We start from the raw sequence: 7,459 nt of genomic DNA, 5'->3' as shown, positions 1-7,459 counted from the left end.
GGTTCTCTGTTCCCCCATCACAGACAATACCCATTGGTCTCTTATTCCTTTAACTACTTGTCTGGGCCTCTTCGACGACAGAATAGCTTCTCTCTGGCCCAAAGTACTAATTACAGCATGACTCTAAGATTCCCTCTTGACATTCATGTTTCTGTCTCAGGGAGGACTCACTTAACTCTCAGCAATGTGGCACCCTGGAGGATAAGGATGATATATTGTTTCCTGTCCCAGAAGGCTTTTACACATAATTGAGCTCGCTGACACAGGCTTGGCATAAAAACAGAAGGTATCTGATAGTGATGATTTATATTGTCCTCCTAAAAGGTTTTGGAGAGAACATTTTTAAAAATCAACCACTTTTTTTTAAATGTATATAAGTGGTTTGCTTCTATGTATGTGCCTGGTTTTAGAGGAGCCAAGAGGAGGAGGTCAGATCTTCTGGACCTGTAGCAACAGATGACTGTAAGCTGTCATGTGGTACTGGGAATCTAACCTAAGTCCTCTGGAAAATCAACCAATGCCCTTACATGGTAAGCATCTCTCAAGCCACCAAAACAAACTAATTATGGGAAATTGTGGAGAGCCGTGAGCAATTGCCATCACGAGCCTCCGCTGTGCCTAACTGGTAAACAAGTAATGTACGCAGGTGCAAGAGTAAATTCGTGCCAAGTCACTGCCCATCCCGGGGCATAGTAGTGGGGTGATGAGTGAGCAGCTAATCAGGAGCTGACACGTCACATGGAGGGGTATATAAGCAGCATCATTTTCCTTGTTCGGGGTTGTTCTTCTTTCACCTATGCAATCAATGCTCTCCCAATAAACGTGTGCAGAAGGATCCTGTTGCAGCGTCGTTCTTCCTGGCCAGTTAGGCGCGTGCAAGAGGAAATGTGTAATTATTCTGAATAATGAAGTCTATAATCTCATAGGCCTGTGAAGTTAACATGAACAAGACTCTAACTGAAATGTTTTGCTGTTTATGTTGTTCTTCTTATTATTATATTTTATAAATATTGTAGGTAGTAATGCCAATTCTAGTTCTTTGCATATATTTTCAAAAATCTGCATTATGGTTGATTTCAAGATACCCACCACAGGTTTATCTATTATGTACTTAGTTCCCAGCTCTGAGGGTGGTGGAAACTTGGGAAGGTTAGAGCAGGAGGAAGTGGACCACTGGGATTGTGCTTTCAAAAGTGACATCTTATCTTTGGCATCGCCCCCACACCTATCCCATGCCCCTGCTTCCTGATTCCAATAGGTGAATAATCTCTTCTATCACACATTCTTGTCCCCATGATATTCTGCCTAAGCACAAGAGGCCAGGTGACCGAGGACTGAAATATTTGAAACCATGAAACAAGATAAACAATCCTTCCATTTAAATTGCTTTTCTCAGTTGTCTGCCTGCGACCTGAAATCAAACATAGACAATTAATCACAGAGGTACATGTTGTTGCTGTGAGTTAAGCTGGTTATCTGACTCTTAGGTGTTTGTAAAGCTTTGTGAGAGGAGGATGGAGATGTGAGCCAGAGAAGCCTCAGAATAGGATGAGCAACTTAATGGTAGAAGTTCAAAAGGCCAAAGCGCTGATAGAAATGCTCATAAGATTTGAGATGAAAAGAAAAACTCTCTCAGGCACTGGACTAGAGACTGTGTATGTTCTATTCTGACAAAGAACACGTCTACATTTTGTCTGTCCCCTGAGACTTTAAACAATGCTGAGTTTAAAGACAGCTAAATGATTATTATGACAGAAGAGACTTCAAGTTCAGCATTTAGGTTGTGGCACGGTCACTGGTGGCTTCTTTTAGTCAGGTTTACAGTAAGAATTTGGAATCAAAAAGCAGACCACATAGACCTGAAAAACAAACAAACAAACAAACAAAAACATAACTTGGCCAGAATGGGCTCTGCAGAGTTGTACCTAAGAATGACCTTGTTCCAGGAGATGTTAGCCATTTAAAAAGCAAGTACTTTCTTTACAAGTCAGTGTTGGACAGTTTGCAGGCAATCTACAAGAGGAAAATGCACAACTCTGTGAGGGTGGACCCTAAGCTGCATTAAAGATGACAGAGGCTTGAAGAAGCTAAGAATATGGAAAGTGTGCTGAAGAAAGTGAAAGGCAACCAGTTCAGCCAGTTAGAAGAAAGGCTGTATAGTCTGCAAAGGGCAGAGCCACAGGAGCTACCCAAGGCCACTTGAGCCCACATCACACACCACCCTGTACCCTGGATGCTGGACATGGGGCTAAGGGGCTTAGTGTTTCTCCCGCTTTTCTCTGACCTTTCCTTCTTGTTTTTCCATTTCACCCTTTGGGAAGGAGACTGTTTATTTTGTCTCATTGTGTATTGGAAGAATGTACCCTTGCCTGTAGTTTTACAGAGCCTCATAGCAGAAGGCTCACCTGACTTTGGAACTGTGCCTTTGAATGTGGTACCTCGTTTCCAGTCCCTCCCTCTCCTACCTGCTTCCCATCCATGAAGCAAAGCCCTCTTCCTCCATGGACTTTACCCACCGTTCTGGTCTACCCAAGAACATAAGGCCAAGCAGCCACTGATGGAGACATCTAAACTACAAACCAAAATAAATAAATCCTTATTAAATATGTTTTCAGTACCAACTTGTTATAGCAACCCAACGTCTTAATAGCATAACCTATTCGGACTCCTTTACTCCTCTCCATCCTTGCTTCCTCTGGGTCACAAGCTGCTCTCCTCACCCACTGCCTCTCACCTCGAAGGCTAAAACAAATCTACATGCTTTCTCAGCCTTGCCGTGTGTTCTCCATCAAAAGCTAGAGAACTCTTTAAAAGTCACTGATCTGCAGTCTACCTCACTATACACTTACTATAGTTTGGGTTTCTATTGCTGTGGAAGAGACACCATGACCAGGCAAGTCTTATAAAAGACAACACTTAGTTGGGGCTGGCTTATAAGTTCAGAGGGTTCAGTCCATTATCATCAAGGTGGGACCATGGCAGCATGCAGACAGACAGGGCAATGGAGGAGCTGAGAGTTCTACATCTTGATCTGACTATATCCAGGAGAAGACTGGCATCTTCAGGCAGCTAGCGGAAAGTTCTCTCAAAGCTCAGCCCCACAGTGACATACTTCTTCCAACAAGGCCACACCTACTCCCACAAGTCCATACCTCCTAATAGTGCCACTTCATGAGCCAAGCATATTCAAACCACCACACCAGTCTTGGGCATATACCCAAAAGACACTCCACCTACCACAAGGACACTTGCTCAACCATGTTCATTGTGGTTTTATTCATAATAGCCAGAAACTGGAAACAACCCAGATGTCCCTCAACAGAAGAATGGATAAAGAAAACTTGTTATATTTACACAATGGAGTATTACTCAACTGTCTAAAAAAAAAAACCATGAAATTTTCAGGTAAATGGATGGAACGAGAAACAGATATCAACCTAAGTGAGATAACTGAGACCCAGAAAGGCAAATATGGTATGTATTCACTTATATGTGGATATATATTAAGTATGTGGATACCATTAAGTAAATGACAACCAAGTTACGATCTGTAGATCCAGAGAGGTTAAGAGGAGGGGGTCTAGGTGGGAATGCGTGGATCTCCCTGGGAAGGGGAAATAGATTTTATGGTTGGATTAGGGGCAGGTGACAATGGGAGTTTGGGAAGATCAGGTTAGTTGGGAGGAGATGGGATGGAGGGAGAGAATATGGGGAAAGGCAGTTGGGAGTGGTGTTCAAACCTAAGGCAGTGGAAACTTCTAGAATCTATGAAGGTGATCTTAATGAGGACCCCAGTGGTGGGAGATAGAGTCCCAAAGGGACAGTTCTTGTAGCCAGGCAGGGCTTCCAGAGGCAGAACTGAGTTCAGTTAAGTTGTTGGCCAAGGGGGTCCCATAGAAATCTCCAGACAGCCCAGGCTGATGCTAGGACAAAAGGATACTTTATGCAAACTGACAGCCTGGCCCCATTGCCAAAGACAACATACACAAAACACATTGAACATGGAGAAATCTAGCTGGTGCCTACATGGAGCCTTTACCCCTGCATTCTAGTCTCTTTGGTGAAGAAAGATCCTCTGAAGACAACCCAGTATGTCTTGCCAAACTATGCTTCATTATGCATTCCTCCAAAATACACACTGAGTGAGAAGAATTAATTTATAATTAATTAGGATACCTTTATGCAGTTTTAAAACCATATAAACACAATTGTTCCCTGATCTGCCCAGGCCACAGGGACAAGTGTTCACAAGACATAGTCTGAGAAAGTATTAGTGGGTAGTCAAGGCAGGGGCACATGTGGGACTAGTGAAACTTATAATCGGAGGAAAACGTTGCCCTGGAAAAATTAAAAGTTTATCAATTCCAATGAGAATAGTTATCATTGTTATTAGTAATGCTTTAATAAATACACACTTTAAAACTGAAAAAAATAAAGCCGTGATCTGGACAGACTATACCCCTGCTCCAGATCCCACCACACTTTTCTCTTGCTAGCGCCATGAATTCTATCTTGTTCTGTTAGCTAGAGGGTTCTGCATGATCTCATCCTGTGTCTCCTTCCCTCAGGGTGCTCAGTACATTACTACCCTCTCAAAGTTTGCCCATCCCACCTGGGCTATCTAACTTCACTCTTTGAGCATGGCTTCCTTGGAAACCTTCCTTGGATCCTCAGTAGTTGAGGAATGCTGACTGTTTACCATCATTCTCTACCGTTCTTTTCCCCCGTAGGATTTATGTCAAGCATAATGAAATACCACTTGGATATTTATCTGGGCACTGTCTGTTCTCCCTCATGGGATGGCGAGCGCTCGGTGACTGGGATTAAAGCTCTACTCAGCATTTCATCCCTTTGAACAGGCCTGGGACACAGTGGATGCTCCCTACCTGATCACTGAGTATACGACTCAATATAAATCATAAGGTAATTGGCCCTTGATAGTCTAAATGAAATCCTTGTGTTTAGAAAGATGTTTCTCAAGCCAAGAGTTGAAAAGACAGATGACTTGAAAATAGTGTGGTGAAGGAGTACACAAAACATGTCCCATTGCCCTAAGGAGCTGACTGGAATGTGACTGAACAAGGATTTGAGTGAAAATTCTGGGCCAAGGACTGCCCCTTCTTCTGGCTAGGGAAAAACAACATTTTTATCCTGTGGTTTTCCCACCTGTTAAACCTACATATAAATAATGTGCCTGTGTCCTGTTGTTTGTACCATGAGTTAATCTGCTCTATTCTTCCAGGGATTCTACTAAGTTGAAAACAGCACACCAAACGAGCCACAGGTGTTGATTCCTTTTAAAATTATTACATGTCGAATTTGATTTGACCTCTTGCTTAATCTTGAAAATTCTGACATCTTTTTTTTAGCATTTCAAGTTAAATGACACTATTCACAGTCTAAGATATCTAAAATGAATGGAAAGAAACCAATCATTTCTAATAGTCTCATCTTCAACTGGTTTTTATGGTCCAGGAGTTAACATGAATGCCTAATATACCCAAGAGGTTGATTTTGTCATTTTTACCTCTAGAAGCCATAGAGGAGCCACCACAACACTTTTTAGATCTCAAGACCATTTCCTTACAAAGTAGCCCTTTGAATTTTGAGATAGATTTTGATGGCTATGTCCAAATGTAAGCATGATCATTCAAAAAAGTAGTTCCCTACCAGGAATATGGACTTCCGTTGGATATTAAATGCTCTAAAAGACCAAGAAAAAATCTGACTCAGTCTCTGCTCTCAAAGAACTTACAATCTACTGTGGAAGGCAGGAAGTGTCAGCATATTCAAAACTCTAACCCAAGGAAGGAAGTAGTAAGCCTCGTTAAAGAGATGGAGCTGCAGTTGTGTCCTTGGGTGGACTGCCCTGAGCAACTCATCCACAGAAAGACTCCATGCTGTTCTGTGTTCTTGAAAGAACCCAGCCACCATCAGCTGCCAAGAACAAAGACAGCAAGCTGAATTTGTGCACTCTATGTGTCTTCTATAGACCTGTGTAAGATAAGGTAAAAGATCCTGAGAGAAACAAGACTTAAAAAATGGCCATAAGACATTCAGTTTTGGTTTTTTAGATGGCTTGTTTTACTTATTATAAAGAAATAAACATAGATAGGCAATACAGATGAGTAGAAAGGATCCATCCACCCTGTGAAGGCATTTCACAGAGATAAGTGCTAGAGACAGCTCTCCTCTGTGTGGATGTGCCATCATATCCCCTGCTTTTCTCATCCAATAATTTACCATGTGCAACTCTCTGTCCACATGTGAGTCAAGGCATGTTTGATTTTATTAGCTAATGGCTGGGAGGGAAAGCCTGAAGCTAAGCTGTGGAATTTTCAGGAAGAAAGACAGGGAGAAGGCCCAGGCTATTGGGGGGCGGGGGGGGGGAGGAAGTGTCACTCTCAGAGAGAATCACTCTTGTTCCATGCACAAATCCAGCTTAGTGTCACTTCTCGGCAGCCAGTGCTGGGTGGTTTATTTCAAGAACACAGAAGTTCACAGGAGACTTTCAGTAGATGAGTTTCTCAATGAGGTCCACCTAAGGACCACTCAGATACTTGGGAACTAAAATATCATCAGGAAATAGCATGTCTCTGCCTGGGGAGTGGGCTGTGGTTTTTGCTAGGAGTGGCTCTGCCTTATGATTTGCTGCCAGCTGGAGGAAACATGACATGTGGGTGGTACATTTTTATTCGGAACAGCACTGTCAATTAGATAGTAAAAGCCTACAATTTTCTGAATGCTTATAATTTAAGTGGGTGTGCTTGGGACAGAGACCATGGAGAAGCTAACACTGAGCATAGACGTGGATGGACCCAGGACAACATGCAGAGTGTCTTTCTACACAACAGAAATAAAATTTTAAGAGCCCTACACACAGGCACTAGTTCATGAATGTGGAAGACAATTAAAATAATCTTTAACGCTTAAGGCAAAAAGTTAGTGTTTGTGACCAATTCCAAGAATTGTTGGAGGACTCCAGGTCGTGATGTTATACATTATAAATAAATAAATATAAGCAGGCAAAACAAATGAATGAAAAATATTCAATAAAATCCACTCACACCCCACAGTAGAGGCTATTACCAACCTGAAAGTCCAAATGTCATGGCTAGATCTGAGGGGCACAGAGAGCTCTACCTATGATTCTATTTTCATTACTCACACACACACATGCCTACACACACACATATACACACACATGCATGCACACACACAGATATACACATATACATGCACACACACATGCATGCACACACACAGATATGCACATATGCATGTACACACATATGCATACAGTTCTTACAGGATTTATTAAAAGCATACAGTATGAGAAAATACAAAATTCCACAAGCCAATTTTCAGCCCCATTCCAATCTGCCTGATTCATGGGGGAAAATGGGAGAATGGACACCAGATCATACATGGTCCAAGCACAGGAGAAACATTGTACAAA

This window comes from Mus musculus, chromosome 5 (genome assembly GCF_000001635.26).
Source record: "Mus musculus strain C57BL/6J chromosome 5, GRCm38.p6 C57BL/6J".
NCBI lineage: Eukaryota > Metazoa > Chordata > Mammalia > Rodentia > Muridae > Mus > Mus musculus.
The sequence above is the reverse complement of the archived record's forward strand: the minus strand, read 5'-3'. Positions refer to the sequence as shown.